The sequence below is a fragment of the Panthera onca genome, chromosome D1 (assembly GCF_046562875.1).
Source record: "Panthera onca isolate mPanOnc1 chromosome D1, mPanOnc1 haplotype 2, whole genome shotgun sequence".
NCBI classification, from domain to species: domain Eukaryota; kingdom Metazoa; phylum Chordata; class Mammalia; order Carnivora; family Felidae; genus Panthera; species Panthera onca.
Window position 1 is genome coordinate 83,465,004 of NC_138348.1, and position 19,158 is coordinate 83,484,161.

Consider the following 19,158-nt stretch of genomic DNA (forward strand, 5'->3'; position numbering starts at 1 on the left):
GAAACTCACCATTATATTTTTCCTTGATCTTGAGATTGCCCAACCAGTGTGGGAAATCTTCTCTCCACCTTATAGTGGTTTTATGTATATTGCCCAGGTTTACAATTGTACTTATTGGGAAGAATCGTAGGAGGTATATCTGTTTTATCTTTTTGGAAGTGGAATTCTTCTTCTGAGTATTCCTTTACTCTTCCTCCTTTGCTGAGCATATTCTCCTCTTTGTACCCTGTATCTCATGCCTGGTAAGTTTTTTATTATTTGTTTGTTTGTTTGTTTGTTTTGTTTTGTTTTTCTGGGCCAGTCCCTTTCTGGAAAGACCAAGACTCAATATTTTCTCTATTGGTGGTTAATATTCCAGGAACATCACCACAGGAATACCAGTAAAAACTCATACTGTCATTCAGGGGTTAGGGAACCCAGGTGTTCTGTCAATTTTCTGCATTCTTTGGGTCCATGCTTGTCTTTATGTTTCCATCAACAATGCATCTAGCACCCCTAAGCCCAGTTCTAACATCTGTACAATGGGGATAATCATACTTTGCAGGCTTTTTCTCTGCACTAAATGAGATATTATAAGGGAATTCTTTGTGAATTGTGCATTGTGATAGAAATGTTTTATATTATTGTTGCTGTGGAAAAAGAAAAGAAAGAAAAGCATGCTCAAGTGTCTTAATAAGTGAAGGAAAACCAAATATTTCAAATGTGCCCTTAGTAATTCCCATCCATAAAAGGGAGTGTTAATAATATTATGTGTTAAGAATACAGTGGAAAACACAGCCAGGTTCCTTGACCTCATGAATATTACATGCTACTGGAGGACATACACAATTAGTAAATAACTAAACAAATAACTATATATATTATTGATTGTGCTAAGTGGTGTGAGGTTGAAAATAAAAAGGTTAATGAAATAGACTGGAAGTAAGAGAAGAAGAGGTATTTTATGTAAAATATTCAAAATGAAGTTATGCCTGCCTGTGCTGAGAATAAAGAATGAGAAGACCCAGCTGTACAAGAGCTCAGGAGGATGTTACATCAAAGAGCAACTGCAAAGGTCCGGAGAGAGAAATACTTTGTAATTTTGAGTCAAGACACATTTGAATACCTAAAATTATTTAACTTTATCTTCTAGGAAAAAAAATGGATTGGAAATTCAATTTTGGATCTGTTAATTGAGAACTAGAAGGTGAAAACGTTGAAATATATCCCTAGGTGATAATGTTCTTTCTTCTTCCCTTATTCCTTCTAATACTTACCTTTTATTTTTGTCTTCATACTTATTTTAGCTATAAACAACAATAATGGTCATTTAATATGAGAGGTAAGAAAAAGATTCATCAGCTGAAATAAGCCAGAAAGTGGTATAATGAGTGAAAAATAAAATTCACTGTTTGTGAAAAGTGAAGATAGATGGAGTGTTCCATATTTTCAGAAGAAACAACACTCAGATGACTGCACACTGTCCATGACATGCTAGTGCAGAGCTGGTTTTATAATCCATATTGAAGACTTAGTGCAGTTAATGCTGGGAAGGTGGAATGGAGAACAGAAGAGCTGAGACTTTGAAGACAGAGTGTAGGTTACAAGCTTTACTCGTCTGTTTTTTTTTTTTCTGCAGATGTCTTAGAAGATGTTTCAGTTTACTATCTCCCACCACCAGATAGTTTCTATATTAATTTACCCTAGGCTCAAAAATTAAATCATGAATTTTAAATAGAATATTACATTTAAAAGACATGGCCAAGTCATTAGTTCCACATCAAGGATAGCTAATACCTCACACACCTAGTCCCATGCTCTTTCACTGCAAACATGACAGATGGCAACACTAAATGATTCCTGTCATCTTTTCTTCCTGGTTGTTGAGTCAGATACCTTTTAAATGCAACACTCCAGGAAAACCATTACCACCAATTGGTGCTAACATCTTTAGTACAACTTATTTACTCCAAGTGCTTTATTCTAAACTCTACTTATGTTTTCCCAAGCATCCCACTTAAATTTCTTATATATTGAATATGTTGAAGTCACACAATGGAAGGCACTTGGATCTCTGAATGACTAGTTTGAGAAAGTCCAGTTGACCAGGAATTCACATTAGATTGATGTGTGGAAACCAAATTGATTGTGTGAAGAAAAAAGAAAAAAAGAAAAAAAGAAACTAAAAACTTCAGGTAGGAGAATATTTGCTTAGCCCGCTGAGATGTTTTAGAGTCCCGAGAGGAGGCAGAAAGGTGAAATCTTTTCAGGATAAGCTCACGAGTTCTAGGGCTGAGACTATGGTCCTGAGGACCTTGAGTGATTTCTTTGAATTAGGACCTGGGGCACTAACCATGAGAAGGCAGTCTCAGATGCTAAAATGGAAATTACTGTGAACTTCCAAGAGAGGGAACTTGTACATTCCCGGTCTGGTAGAGATTTTCTTGTTGTTGTTGTTGTTTTGTTTTGTTTTGTTTTGTTTTTTGTTTTTTTTTGTTGTAGTTTCATTTATTTATTTGTTTCTTTGTTTATTTATTTATTTATATGAGAATGGAAGTGAATGTGACACAAAGAAAAGCAATCCCAGCACTGATTTTATCTCTGGGTACCACTTGGAGAAGTGATGTGGCTGATTTGTGGGGCTAAAGGGATGACTGCTTAAGAGACAGCAACAAGGGTATGGCTTGCCTGTGGTGTCACAGCATTTCGAAGATGAGCCTCCTTGCTCCCTTATGAGTGGTCTGAGTCAAGTTTCAGAGAGAAACCAAAACTGAGAGGGAAATGGGTAATATCTCAATGAATGGCATATGCTTCAATCAGATTAGTTAAATGAGATAACACAGACAAACAAGTGAGTATAAATGAATAAATGGAGTATATGATTAAATCTTCAAATAAAAAGATTAGCTTACTATGGAGAGTGACAGATGTTACTATAGCAGGTAGTTAAGTAGTCCAAGGCTGGAACTTCACCTTCAAAAATTCTCTAAATATTTAAAATATGGAACAACCTTAAAGTTGGTCTTACATTTTATATAGATATAAAGTTGGCTTTCTGAAAGCCACTCCACTAGCTAATGAAAGAACCAAGACCAAATCTGAAGTCTCTTGACTCCAACCCTAGGATTTTTCCAATATAGCAGGTTTTTTAATTTTTTTTAATGTTTATTTATTTTTGACAGAGAGAGAGGGACAGAGAATAAATGGGGGAGGGACAGAGAGAGAGAGGGACACAGAATCTGAAGCAGGCTCCAGGCTCTGAGCTGTCAGTACAGAGCCCGACACGGGGCTCTAACTCACAGACCACGTGGCTCGAACTCACTGACCGCAAGATCATGATCTGAGTCAAAGTCAGATGCTCAACTGACTAAGCCACCCAGGTGCCCCTCCAATACAGCAGTTTTTAAGGATCCCTTAGGACAAAGCCAAAACCTATAGTCTCAAGGAAGAACAAAGGACTGTAGTTTTGGTCATGGACTAACAAATAATTTATCCTGTTCAAGGGAATGTCACTGTCCCATCATAATAAAACCTTTTCTCACCTCATTCCTAACTCTATAAAAGTCTTTTCAGTAAAGACAGTTCAGTGAGAGTCCTTTCTCCTTTCTTCATGAGCCTCCTCCCAGCCCCTGTCTTCATCTCCACTACTGTATTATAGATTCACAATGTCCTGTTTCTTTTCTTTGAACAAGTAAAATGAAAGCCATTGCTGTCAAATCCCATCTCCCGGGAAACTTCGGTTCCCATACCCAGGGCCAGCAACATCCCAATCTGTGGTCCAATGTCTCCCACAATTTGAAAACATTGCACTGTGAATGGTTCACTACAGGAAGCAGAATTGCTCTCAGGAGATTGGACAGCCATTATCTAATGTGTATGCCAACTCTTAGAGGTATCATGGCTACCATTTTGATTTCTCATCGCTAAATATGGAGTATTAAACCAGTAATGCAACACTGGTCTGAAATGCAACATTCAGATTTTATTCAAGATTCTAATGGGAGATTTCTCACTGCCCTGTGGATTCTTAGGGTGAACAGGTCTCATTTGGTCATAAGCACAGGACCTTAGATTACTCAAATTCTTTATTAATATCCTAGTTTAGAATCAGAAACCACTGGTAAATGCTATGCCAAGTGTTTGCTTCTTCACTCCTTAAGGGTCAGGAGTGGAAATCAAGGTAAGCATGTGGGAATACAAACACCTGAAGGGGGGCAGGAAATTTCTCTACTGATGAGTTTCCTATAAAGTATATACCCTAATAATTGTCAAGGGATCAATATTTATTATCAACTAACATCTCAGCTATCAGCAAGAAACTCAGGATTAGAGGAAATAGCATAGAGAAATGTAGATGAAGGTTGTAGAATGAAGCCAGTGAGAATGCTGTGGGTAGGCTTGTGGGGGGAAAGGATATATTTACAGTTGTCAGAACATGAAAAGAAATACTCATGAGGCTTTCCTTCTCAGAATTCATATGTTCATTTAGAGCCAATTTTGTGCCCATAGCTGTTTCTCTTTTTTTTTCTTTAATTTAATTTTTTTAAATTTACATCCAAATTAGTTAGCATATAGTGCAACAATGATTTCAGGAGTAGATTCCTTAATGCCCCTTACCCATTTAGCCTATCCCCCCTCCCACAACCCCTCCAGTAACCCTCTGTTTGTTCTCCATATTTAAGAGTCTCTTATGCTTTGTCCCCCTCCTTGTTTTTACATTATTTTTGTTTCCCTTCACTTATGTTCATCTGTTTTGTCTCTTAAAGTCCTTCTGCACAGCAAAGGAAACAATCAGCAAAACTAAAAGGCAACCAACAGAATGGGAGAAGATATATGCAAACAACATATCAGATAAAAAGTTAGTATCCAAAATCTATAAAGAACTTATCAAACTCAACACCCAAAAAACAAACAATTCATTGAGAAATGGGGAAAAGACATGAATAGACACTTCTCCAAAGAAGACATCCAGATGCCCAACCGATACATGAAAAAATGTTCCACATTACTCATCATCAGGGAAATACAAATCAAAACCACAATGAAATACCACCTTACATCTGTCAGAATAGCTAAAATTAACAACTCAGGTAAAAACAGATGTTGGCAAGGATGTGGAGGAAGAGGATCTCTTTTGCATTGTTGGTGGGAATGCAAGCTGGTGCGCCACTCTGGAAAACAGTACGGAGGTTCCTCAAAAAATTAAAAATAGAATTACCCTATGACTCATGGCTATCTCTTTAGTTGACTGTGCCACTTGACATCATTGGGTTTTTCATCTATAAATGGCAGATATTTGTTCTAGGCAGTGATCTCTTTTCCCTGTTTTAAAACTTCAGTAGAAGAATTTAGATTCTCCCAGGGGATCCCATTCTACAATCTAGTATCCTCTTTCTAACATAGACATTTTTTTTAAATTTGACTTGAATTCTTGAATGCTGACTTGATTCATTTCCTCTGGATATGTATATAGGCACAGTACTGGAAATAATGCTTCATTTTTCTGTGTTATGTTTTAGGTATTAGAGTCAGAAGGCTATCATTCAAGACCTGTTTTTACTATTTATATCCATCAACTGTAAATAAAAATAATACCTATTTTGTATGGCTGTTGGCTGTTGTTACCAGATAACACTTATGGAAGCAGTCTGTCACTTGGAAATCATAGATCAACTGGGGAGTATTTTCATTATATTGTGATTTTGACCTTTTCTAAGGCTTGTCTGACTATTGGGTCTCTCAAGGATGTAGGATGTATCTCCACAGCTGAAATTTGTTTGGTCAACATTCCTGGGGAGTTCCCTGCCATGTTGTCATTTGTTGACTCCCTTCTGAATTGGTACACTTGTTCTGCAGTTATTTTGAAGCCTAGTGGATTCAAAGGGAAGTCAAACAATTTATTTACTTTACGTTGGTTACACTGCAACCCACAGGATACAATAAAATATAGAGGAGGTATACTGGACTCCGTATCAAGGTATACTGAAAAAAAAAAAAAGACATAGGACAGCAGAACATTATAGGATATAGAAAAATGTAACTAATTTTCTCTTAATACTATGTGACTTTAGAGGGTCATAAGTCCCAAGCCACAGGAAAATGGTTTGACTGTGAAATGACTGGCTCTCTCATACTTAGGTTTTATTATGCAGTCCATTTTCCTTTCTGCTAGGAATTACTTGAATGTGGAGGATGTCCTTCCATCCACCACTCTCCCCCGCCCCCACCCAGATCCAACCTTTAACTTTCTTCACTTTGCTCTGTACCCTGGGGGTTTACCTGTGTAAATGGCATTAGTAGGATGCTTCTCCCTCTGGCTTCCAACTGAATTCCACAAATATGGATCGCTGGTTAAAGGAGAGAGCAGGAAAATGAGGCCAGAACACTTGTTCTCCAGGCCCCTTCCAGAAATGTTTCTTTCCATGAGTTAGCTGTTTCTTAAAAAATTGTATATCCTGTTGGGCAGCCCTCTCTGCATGTGTCTTTCTCCCAAAGTAGGCTACATCTCTTTGGCCCTTCAGGCCAAGATACAGAAATTATGTGCTAAATTTCAGCTATTACTAATCCTCAGGATACTACACTATCTCTGTGGGTACTAGAGTTTACTGCCAAAACCTTCTATATAGTCCCTTTTTTATACTCTTCTCAAACTCCTAGATTGTGACAGATCTTTCTTGCCTAAACCCTAGTTAGTCTCTAACGATGGCCTCTTTTGGAGGTGGCACAGTGGAAGGTATTGTGGTTCTGTGGCCTGAAGGTAGGGTGATCACTGGGAGGGTAAAAAGCAAAATCATATGATGTATGGCCCTTGCCATTTCCCTTCTTCCTAAATTCCTCTGACATTTGATCCAAGCAAAATGTCAAGTGCATAATAAAGACCAGTTTGGAAGATATAGAAAGACCTCTAGGAGGTGAATGAAGGATTTGTGGAGATTAGGAAGCAGAGATAGTGATTTCATCATTTCCTTTGATTGCAGCAGAAGTTCTTGCAGTCTCTGCGCAGTTCTTTCTTTTAAGCCTCCACTTACTTGCTGTGTGAATGTGGAAGAAGTTATTTAACCCATTCATGCCTCCATTTCATCAAATGTAAAAAGACATAACATTCTTAAGATTTGGAATTGAGTGGGTTAATACATCGTAAAATGCATGTAACAATGCTTCAAAACTCAATAAATCTTAGTTGTTATTTTGGCTTCTCCTTCTGCACCTTTTCTCCTGCTCTTCCTTCATCTTATTAGTATTCTCATAATTATTTTTTCCACCAACGTGGTATTTTCGGTCAACACTGGTCTTTCCAGGAAACTACGAATTCCAGCCATAGGATTTAATTAGTTCGATTCCTCAGGATTCTGAATTCCAGTCCTGATTTATTCTTCATCTCATAGTAACCTGCAAGAGAGGATTTTCATCTTTTTATTTCCCCCTAGGCTTCCGATTTTATTAATTTCCCCCAAATAATGAGGCAAAACTAATTTTAACCATCATAAAATTATCTGGAAGTTGAAAGATAAGCATGACTGATCTAAACTATCTCAGACATTTTATTAAGAAAAGGAATTCTTATTGTAAACTGAATTCTTCCTGCTTCCGTTTATCTGTTTTTCTGATGATTTATTCTCACTTGAGATATTTAATGTATTTCCTCTTATTTATTTGTGGGTGTTGATAATTACTGGAAAACCTTGAGGTTTGCTCTGTGGCAAACTAGAGATACATACAGTTTCCCTTCTGGGCCTTGAGGTCATCAACTGATTTCTATTCCAGTTTGCTTTCTTCCCAGGTATTGTCATTGCTTACATCCTTACTTCATTCAGATGCTTCTCTTGGAGAGAACTTTTAGAGACCTCCTTGTCACTATCCCCTTCCTTTACTTGGTTTTAGTTTAGTTTAATAACATATACCTATATACCTTTATATATTATGTTCATTTGTTCAGTGGCTGTCTTCTCCACTGGCAAATAAGTCATTTGAGAGGCAGTATTTTGATAATTTTGTTTATTCCTATATCCCAGGCACCTATGTGTGCTGGAAAAGTTCAATCTTCCCATCATATCTACTCTCCTATTTGATATGTATACCATAATTTGACCCATAAGATGGCACAGTGGATCCCTTTTAGGATATATTTGACCTGAGTATCTCTGAAGGATGTTGGCAGTTGGAAAGTGTAGTTACCTATGTGTATCTGTGCTCTGATCATACTCCTTCTATCCCTTCTCCTGTAGGACAGACTTTAGCTTTCCTCTGGTATCTATTAAATTATATCCATAACTTTGTAAAAGAATCTTTTTGCGAATATTGCCTCAACTAACCCACTTTTTTTCTGCATGTGCCTTGACTGATATATCCTGTATTTGCCACATAATAAATGTGTTTTTAATGCTTTTCAATAGCTAGAAGTTGGTTTTAAAGAAAGAAGACTTATGTTATTACTTCCATGAGGTTAATAGGAAGAGGTTCTTAAAAGGTGAAAGATGATCTTCCATAATAGAAACTGTTGCCCTGAAATAAGCCCCAAAATTTAAAAAATCTAAAAAGAAAGAAGTTTTAAACCCACAAAAATATTTGTAGTTTCATCAGGATAGGAAATAAATGATAATAAAGTTTATTAAGAATCTCTGAGATTTAATCCTCTTCCTGGTGGTTTATCTGTTATCATTATGACTGGTTTTGTTCTTACTCCATAACTTATACCTTCTGCAACACAGCTGTGTCATCCAGGGTCTTGGGAGCTAAAATTATACTTTGTTTCCAACATGAATTTAAGTTTTATATTTTCTGAGAATCCACAAGAAAAATAAAGTCTATTACATACTCTGGGATTTTCTAAAGTGAACTTCATTTTGGTTGACAATTAGCCACATTCTACAGGCTAATGTACTTGCTCTTTCAGTAAACTATTTTCTTATTTACAAGGCACTGCCTATTGAACCAAGATGTCAGTAGATAATCAGGTAAATTGCCACTTCCACATCACTTGTGGAGATGAAGATGGTTTGGGATATTCACTGGGTAAAAAAAGTACAACAGACTGAATGCATATTTTTTCCCATTCATTTTGAAGATCTCACAGTGACTGTCAGTCAAATTATAAGCCTTTAAGAAGTGCATATTAGATTTTACTAGGAGAATTCTGAGAAGATGATAATCTCAACAGTGAATTTTTTTTTATTGAGGTAAAACTGGTTTATAACATTGTATTAGTTTCAGGTGTGCAATATAATAATTTGATATTTTTATACACTACAAAGTTATCACCACAGTAAATCTATTTATAATCTGTCATCTTACAATTGACCTCCTTCATCCCTTTTTCTCATCTCCTTACCAACTTCCCCTGTGATAACCACCAATATGTTCTCTGAATCTATGGGTTTTGCTTTGTTTATTTGATTTGTTTTTCAAATTCCACTTGTAAACAAAACCATACAGTATTTATCTTTCTTGGTCTGCCTCATTTTACTTGGCACAATACTCTCAAGGTCCATTCATGTCATCATGAATGGTAAGATTTCCTTTTATATGTCTGAGTATTATTCCATTTTGTATATGCATTGTGTACACACACACACATACATACACACCATAACTTCTTTACCCATTCATCCATCAATTTACACTCCCACCAACAGTGTATGAGGGTACTCTTTTTTTCCACATCTTCTCTAACACTTCTTATTTCTTCTCTTTTTGATAATTGCCATTCTAACAGGTGTGATGTGATATCTCATTGTGGTTTTAATTTGCTTTTCTTTGATAATTAGTGATGATGAAATTCTCTTTGTGTTCCTGTTGGCCATCTGCATGTCTTTTTTGGGAAAATGTCTATTTAGATTTTCTACCTATTTGTGTTTTATGCTACTGAGCAATTTTTTATATATTGTGGTTATTAATGACTTATTTGATACATGATTTGCAAATATTTTCTCTGATTCAATAAATTCCCCTTTCATTTTGTTGATGGATTCCTTTGCTGTGCAGTTTTTGTTTGTTTGTTTGTTTGTTTGTTTGATGTAGTCCCATTTGTTTATTTTTGCTTTTGTTGTTTTTGCTTTTGAAGTTGGATTCAAAAAACCAGTGCCAAGACCAATGTCAGGGAACTTAGCACCTATGTTTTCTTCTACGAGTTTTATGGCTTCATTACATCCAAGTATTTAATCCACTTTGAGTTAATTTTGTGCATGGTGTAAGATAGTGCTCTAGATTGATTCTCCTTCATGTGGCTGTCCAGTTTTACCAAAAGCATATATTGAAAATACTATTCTTTTATACTCGTATATTTTTGGCTACTTTGTCATAAGTAGTAGGCTATATATGTGTGGGATTATTTCTGGGCTCTCTATTCAGTTGCATTGATTTTTGTGTCTGTATTTTTGCCAATACCACACTGTTTTGATTGTTATAGATTTGTAATATAGTTTGAAACCAGTGAGCATGATACCTCTTCTTTCTCAAGATTGTTTTATTACTTACAACAACGTGGATAGAACTAGAGCGTATTATGCTAAGAGAAATAAGTCACAGAAAGACATATATGATATGATTTCACTCATGTGGAATTTAAGAAACAAAACAAATGAACGTAGAGGGAGTGAAGGAAAAATAAGATAAAAACAAAGAGGGAAGCAAATCATAAGAGACTCTTTTAAAAATTTTTAAATGTTTATATATTTTTGATAGATAGAGCATGTACAAGAGTTGGGGGTGTGTGTGCAGAGAGAAAGCCAGAGACACAGAATCCAAAGCAGGCTCTAGACTCTGAGCTGTCAGCACAAAGCCCAATGACACAGGGCTCCACTTCACGACCTGTGAGATCATGACCTGAGCTGAAGTTGGAAGTTTAACTGACTGAGCCACCCAGGGGCTCCCTTAAGAGACTCTTAAGTACAGAGAACAAACTGAAGCTTGCTAGAGGGGAGATGGGTGGAAGGGGATGGGCTAAATAGGTGATGGCATTAAGGAGGGCACTTGTTGGAATGAACACTGGGTGTTACATGTAAGTGATCAATCACTAAATTCTACTCCTGAAACCAATACTACACTATATTACTACACTATATTACACTATATTACAATATACTACACTATATTACAATACTACACTATATGTTAACTAACTTGAATTTAAAAAAAAAAAGAAAAGTAAAAAACAAAAATTGCTTTGGATATTTTTTGTGTGTGTGCTCTACACACATTTTGGAATTATTTGTTCTATTTCTGTGAAAAATACCATTAGAATTTTAATAGGGATTACATTGAATCTGTACATTGCTTTGATATTTTAACAATATTAATTCTTCTAATCCATGAACATGAAATATCCACTTTTTTGATTGTGTATATTCTTCAATTTCTTTCATCCGTAACTGATAGCTTTCAATGTACAATTCTTTCACTTCTTGGTTAAAATTATTTCTAGATATTTTATTATTTTTGATGTAACCATAAATGAGATTGCTTTCTTAATTTGTCATCGTGATACTTTGTTTTTGTTGTACAGAAATGCAACAGATTTTTGTGTACTGACTTTGTATCCTGCAACTTTACTGAATTTTTTATTAAATCTAATAGCTTTCTGGTGGAGGCTTTAGGATTTTCTATGAAGTATCATTTTATCCTCAAATAGTGACAGTTTTATATTTTCCTAACCAATCTGGGTGCCTTTTATGTCTTTTTCTTGCTTAATTTGTGTAGCACAGCCTTTCAATACAATGTTGAAGAAAAATGACAAGAGTGGGTAACCTTGTCTGTTCCTGATCTTAGACTCTAGGAAAATCTTTCAGCTTTTCCTTATTTAGTATGATGTTAGCTGTGGGTTTGTCATATATAACATGCATTACATTGAGGTATATTTCTTCTATACTCATTTTGTTGAGTTTTTTTTTAATCATAATTGGATGTTGGGTTTTGTCAAATGCTTTTTCTGCATCTATTGAGATGACATTTTTATCCTTCATTGTGTTAATGTGTTATATCATGTTATTGATTTCTGGATGTTGAACCATTCTTTCATCCTTATAATATATCTCACCTTATCATGGTGCATGACTCTTTTAATGCATTGTTGAATTCAATTTGCTAATATTTCATTGAGGATTTTTTCATCTTGCTCATCAGGGATATTAGCCTGTAATTTTCTTTTTTTTTTTTTTTTCCTTCTCTTTCCCTTTCCCTTTCCCTTTCCCTTTCCCTTTCCCTTTCCCTTTCCCTTTCCTTTTCCCTTTCCCTTTCCCTTTCCCTTTCCCTTTCCTTTCCTTTCCTTTCCTTTCCTTTCCTTCTTTCCTTTCCTTTCCTTTCTTTCCCTTTCCCTCTTTCCCTCTCCTCTCCTCTCCTCTCCTCTCCTCTCTTCTTTTTTTTTTTCTTTTCTTTTTCTTTGTGTATGTCTGCATATGTCTTTGTTTAGCTTTCTTATCAGGGCAATTATGGCCTCATAAAATTTGTTAGGAAGTATTACCTCCTCTTCAATTTTTGGAAGTCTTTGAGAAGGATAGATATATAATATTTAAATGTTTAATAAAAATTGATCACTGAAGCTGTGTGATTAAGAATTTTTGTTTTTTGGAAGGGTTTTGAGTACTGATTCAATCTCCATACTAGTAATCAGTCTATTTAGATTTTCTATTTCATCATGATTCAGTCTTAGAAGATTGTATGTTTGGGAATTTATCTTTTTCTTCTAGGCTGTCCGATTTGTTGGTGTATAGTTCCTTTTAGTTCTCTTACAATACTTTGTGTCTGTGTTATAAAGGAGTTATAAAGGAGTTATAAAGTCTCCTCTTTCATTTCCAATTTTATTTATTTGAATTCTTGGTCTTTTTTCTTGGTAGTTCTAGCTAAAGATTCGTCTATTTTATTTATTTGTTCAAAGAATCAGTTCTTAGTTTCATTGATCTTTTCTATTGCCTTTGTAGCTTCATTTAATTCTGCTCTGATCTTTATTATTTTTTCCATTAATTGGGGGCTTTGTTTGTTCTTTTTCTAGTTTCTTTAATGTAAAGTTTAAATTTTACTTGAGATTTTTCTTGTTTCTTGGGGTATGCCAATATCATTATGAGATTTCCTCAAAATTATTTTCACTGCATCTCATGAATTTGGGGTTGTTGTATTTCCATTTTCATTTGCCTCAAGATATTTTCTGATATCCATTTTAGTTATTTCATTGACCACTGGTTGTTCAGTAGCGTGTTGGTTGACTTCCACCTATTTATGATTTTTCAAGTTTTCATCTTGAATTGGTTCCTAGTTTTATACCATTGTGGTCAGAAAATGTTCTTTATATAATTTTAATCTTCTTAAATTTATTGTGACTTGTTTTGTGGCTTAATATGTGATCTATTATGGACAATGTTTTATGGGAATATGAACATATAAGAATGGTCTGCTGCTTTTGGGTAAAATGTTCTGTATATATCTGTTAAGTCCATCTGATCTAATGTGTCATTTGAGGCTGATATTTCCTTATTGACTTTCTCTCTGGGTGATCTATCCATTGATATAAGTAGTGTATTAATATCCCTTACTATTACTGTATTACTGTCAATTTTTCATTTTAGGTCTATTAATAATTGCTTTATATATTTAGGTGCTCCTATGTGGAGTGCATAGATATTTAATATATCCTCTTATTGGAATGACCCATTTATCATTGTGTGAGGCCTTTCTCTTTTAGTATGGTCTTTTATTTATTTATTTATTGTTTGTTTGTTTGTTTGTTTGAAATTGTCCATTAAAGGAAATTTATATTTTATATATTTTGTTTTTCCTTTTTTTTCATTTTTTATTTAAAGTATATTTAATTAACACGGAGTTTAATAGTAGTGTCAGGAGTACAATTTAATGATTTATCACTTACATACAATACCCAGTGTTCATCACAAGTTCCCTCCTTAATGCCCATCACCCATATAGGTCATCTCTCACCCACGTTTCTTCATCAACCCTCAGTTTGTTCTCTATATTTAAGAGTCTCTTATGGTTTGCCTCCCAGCCATCCCATGTATCTTCAATCCTTCTCTGCCATGTCTTTTAGTATAGTTTTTGTTTAAAAGTCTATTTTGTCTGATATAAATATAGCTACAATAACTTTCTTTTTGTTTCCATTTGCATAGAGTAACTTTTTTCATCCCTTCTCTTTCAGTCTATATGTTCTTAAATCTGAAGTGAGTCTTTTTTAGGCAATATATGGATTAGTTTTGTATTTTTAATTTATTCAGCCACTCCATATTTTTTGATTGGATATTTTAGTCCATTTATACTTAAAGTAATTTTTATAGGTATGTACTTATTGCCATTTTGTTCGTTGCTTTCTGGCTGTTTTTCTAGTTCCTCTGTGTGCTTCTATATTTTTCTCTTGCTCTCTTCCCTTGTAGTTTGATGACTTTCTTTAGTGTTATATTTAGAATACTCTCTCATTATCTTCTGTATATCTTCTATAGGTTTTTGCTTGCTACTTTCCATTTTGTCACATATAACAGTCAGTATATATGTCAGTGTATTTTTAAAATTAAACATTATATGAGGCGCCTGGGTGTCTCAGTCGGTTGAGCATTCGACTTTGCCTCAGGTCATGATCTCGCAGTTTGTGGGTTTGAGCCCCACATCGGGCTGTGTGCTGACAGCTTGGAGCCTGAAGCCTGCTTCAGATTCTGTGTCTCCTTCTCCCTCTGCCACTCACCCACTTGTGGTCTGTCTCTGTCTCTAAAAACTGAATAAACATTAACATTTTTTTAAATAAAAATAAAAATTTAGCATTATAAAAACCTCTACTTCACTTTTTATTTTTATTTTATTTTTGCTTCTTGTTTGAGCAAGTTCCTCTGCCAAATCTACAGGTCATAATCCTTTCTTTTGCCTTACCTCATTTGTTGTTGAACTGCTCTAGTGTATTTCTCAGTTGAGCTGTTATATTCTTCAGCTCTATCACTTCTTTCTGATACTTTCTTATATTTTCTATCTCTTTGTTCAAGTTATCACTGTGCTCATCCACTCTTTTTACAGAGCATCTTTATGACCATTACTTCGACCTCTTTACCAAGTTGATTACTTATCTCCATTTCATTAAGGTCATTTTCTGAGATTTTGTTTTGTTCTTTCATTTGGAATATATCCTTCTGTTTTCTCATTTTCTTCGATTCTCTGTATTTCTTTCTATGTATTATGTGAAACAGATACCTCTTCCAGTCTGAAGGAGTGGTCTTGTGTAGGAGATGAGTCTTGTCATCAACCTTGCCCTAGTTTTTGGTTGACTCTCATACCTTTGTATACTCATACCTGAGTAGCCTGATTTATTCTTGGTAAGTCCCAATTGTTGGGTAAGTAGTAAGACCTGTTAGTGTTCCAAAGGGAGTGATAAGTCAGTACTTAGTTTCAGACCAATTGGAAACCAGATCCCCAGGCAGCAGGAAAATATGCAAATATATATAGTCCTGTGGTACCAAAATTGTAGACCCTGCTGACATCTAGTCCAGGAGATCTGGAAGTGTCCCCTGAGGGATAGCTGAAAAAATCGTGTCTTCAAGACAAAAGTATAAGCTCCTTTCTGGGAAGTACAGTAAACTGTGGTAAAGCCAAGGGAGAACACAAACATAATGTCTCTCTGCTTATGGTTCCTGAAAACACCCCTGTATCCTCTAGATATGTGGCAAACCTGAAACCTGTCTCTCAGGGTGATGCTCCAGGTAAAGCAAATAGGCCTTTTTCACAGAGAGATCAGCTGTGTTTCAGTCTGCTCTTGGTGTACTACCTTGTGTTTGGCAGCATGCCTTAAACGATCGTTCTGATTTTTACAGTCTGTGGGGCCCAGGAATTCAAGGGCTTCTGGACACCAGAGCCTGGTGACCTACAGGCATCCCTTATGAAGACTGCATTTGCCCACTGGCTTTAGAAAAACTATGGGAGAGTTCTGAGTGAAAAGCATGTCTTCAGCTTTAGAGATGTAGCGGAAGAGTGCTGGGGGCTGTGCATGCCTGCAGCTTTAGCAAGGCTGGGAAAGATCACTGGGGGTGGTGTACATTGTGGCTTTAGTGATATAAGAGAAGATCATTGGGGGTGTGGCAAACTCACAACTTTAGTGAGGCTGTGTCTGTGCATGCCCACATGCACTAGCAAGGTAGAGGGAGAGTGCAAAAATGATGCTCATCAGCCCCAATGTCCCCAAAGAATGTTTCCACTGGCCCCTGCCTCTTTGGTAGACACCTTAACATTAGCAAATATATTTATTTTATTTTTAATCCAGTCATCTCTTTTTTTCTAGTGAAATAATTACATTTATTATAAATGGAGTTCTGTTTTAGAAACTATAACCATTTAGAAGTGGTTTTCATTCATATCAGATCGAGGTTAACTTATTGGTACTGTCTGCCTTATAGACAGAGAGATATTTTTATCAGCAGGGAAATTTAATACATTGATTCAGTGATAAGACCACGTCTTCTGACCAAATATCCACCAAATTTCCTTAAAACTGAAGAATGTGATTCCAGTGTATGGAGTCCACTGTAATTAATTTTGCCAGATTTAGCAAATAGAAATACAGGACACCTGTTGAAATTTGAAATTTCAAAAAACAACAAAAATATTTTTAGTCTAAGTATGTATTATGCAATATTTGGGACATACTTATGCTAAAAAAACATTTGTTGTTTATCTGAAATCCAAATTTAGGCAGATGTCCTGATTTCATTTGGCAAGTTTAACATTAGCAAAAATACAAATTTTGGGAATAAATTTTTTTAGTTTTAAACTAAATATTTGAAGGACAGTAAATTTAAGTGATCAGAGCAGAGTGTAAGGTATTTTTAAAGACATATTTTATATGTTTTTTTTTTTTTCAATTTACTTCCAAGCTGGTTAGCATATAATGCAATAATGATTTCAGGAGTAGAATCCAATGATTAATCCACTACATGTAACATCTAGACACAACAAATGTCTAGACTTGTAACACTTGTACCAACAAGTGTCTTCCTTAATGCCCTTTACTCACTTAGCCCATCCTAACCAACAATCCCTCCAGCACCCTCAGTTTGTTCTTTATATTTAAGAGTCACTTATGTTTTCCCCCACCCTGCTTTTATATTATTTTTGCTTCCCTTCCCATATATTCATCTGTTTTATATCACAAATTCCACATATGAGTGAATTCATATGATATTTGTATTTCTCTAATTTTGCTCAGCATAATACACTCTAGTTCCATGTTTTTGTTGCAAATGGCAAGATTTCATTCTTTTTGATTGTCAAGCGATACTCCATTAAATATATATACCACACCTTCTTTATCCATTCATCTGTTGATAGATATTTTGGCTTTTTCCATACCTTGGCTATTGTTGATAGTGCGGCTATAAACATTGGAGTGCACGTGTCCCTTTGAAACAGCACACCTACATCCATGGATAAATACATAGTAGTGCAGTTACAGGGTTTTAATTTTTTGAGGAACCTCCATACTGTTTTCCAGAGTGGCTGTACCAGTTTGCATTCCCACCAGCAGTGCAAAAGGGTTTTCTTTCTCCACATCCTTGCCAACATCTGTCATTGCCTGAGTTGCTTATTTTAGCCATTCTGACTGGTGTGAGGTGGTTTCTCATTGTGGTTTTGATTTGTATTTCCCTGATGATGAGTGATGTTGAGCATTTTTGTGTGTGTGTGTGTGTGTGTGTGTGTTTCTGTAAGCCATCTCGATGTCTTCATTGGAAATGTGTCTATTCATGTTTTTCACCCATTTCTTCACTGGGTTATTTGTTTTTGGGTGTTGAGTTTGATAATTTTTTTTATAGATATTGGATACTAACCCTCTATCTGATACATCATTTGCAAATATCTTCTGCCATTCCATCAATTGCCTTTTAGTTTTGCTGATTGTTCCTTCCCTGTGCAGAAGATTTTTATCTTGATGAAGTCCCAATAGTTTCTTTTTGCTTTTATTTCCCTTGCCTCTAGAGACATGTTGAGTAAGAAGTTGCTGTGACCAAGGTGAAAGAGATTTTTGCCTGCTTTCTCCTCTAGGATTTCAGTAGTTTCCTATCTCACCTTTAGGTCTTTCATTCATTTTGAGTTTATTTTTGTGTATGGTATAAGAAAGTGGTCCAGGTTCAATCTTCTGCATATCGCTGTCCAACTTTCCCAACACCACTTTCTGAAGAGACTGTATGTATTCCATTGGATATTATTTCCTACTTTATAAAAGATTAGTTGGCCATACATCCATTGGTCCCTTTCTGGGTTCTCTATTCTGTTCCATTGATCTGTGTGTCTGTTTTTGTTCCAGCACAATACTGTCTTGATGATTACAGATTTGTAATACATCTTGAAGTCTGGAATTGTCATGCTTCCAGGTTTGGTTTTTCTTTTTCAGCATTGTTTTGGTTATTCAGGGTCTTTCATGGTTCCATACAAATTTTAGGATTGTTTGTTCTAGCTCTGTGAAGAATGTTGGTATTATTTTGATAGTGATTGCATTGAATATGTAGATTGCTTTGGGTAGTATTAACATTTTAACAATTTTTATTGCTCCAATCCATGAACATGAAATACTTTTTCAATTTTTGTGTCTTCTTCAATTTCTTTATAAGCTTTCTATAGTTTTCAGAGTATAGATTTTTCACTTCCTTAGTTGGCTTTATTCCTAGTTATTTTATGGATTTTGGTGCAATTGTAAATGGGATCCATTTCTTGATTTCTCTTTCTTCTGCTTCATTATAGGTATGTAGAAATGCAACCAAATTCTGTACATTGATGTTATATCCTGTGACTTTGCTAAATTCATTGATCAGTTCTAGCAGGTTTTTTTGGTGGAACCCTTTGGGTTTTCCATGTAGAGTATTATGTCATCTGCAAAGAGGAAAAGGTTTTTTCCTCCTTGCCAATTTGGATGCCTTTTATTTCTTTGTGTTGTTTGATCACTGAGGCTAGGACTTCCAATACTATGTTGAACAACAGTGGCAATAGTGGACATTTCTGTCGTGTTCCTGACCCTAGAGGAAAAGCTCTCAGTTTTTCCCCACTGAGAATTTATTAGTGTGTGTGTGGGGGGGTCTTTTGTATATGGCTTTTATGAAGTTGAGGTATGATTCTTCTATCCTTAGTTTCTTGAGAGTTTTTTTCAAGAAAGAATGTTGTATTTTGTCAAATCTTTTCTCTGCATCTATCAAGAGGATCATGTGGTTCTTGTCCTTT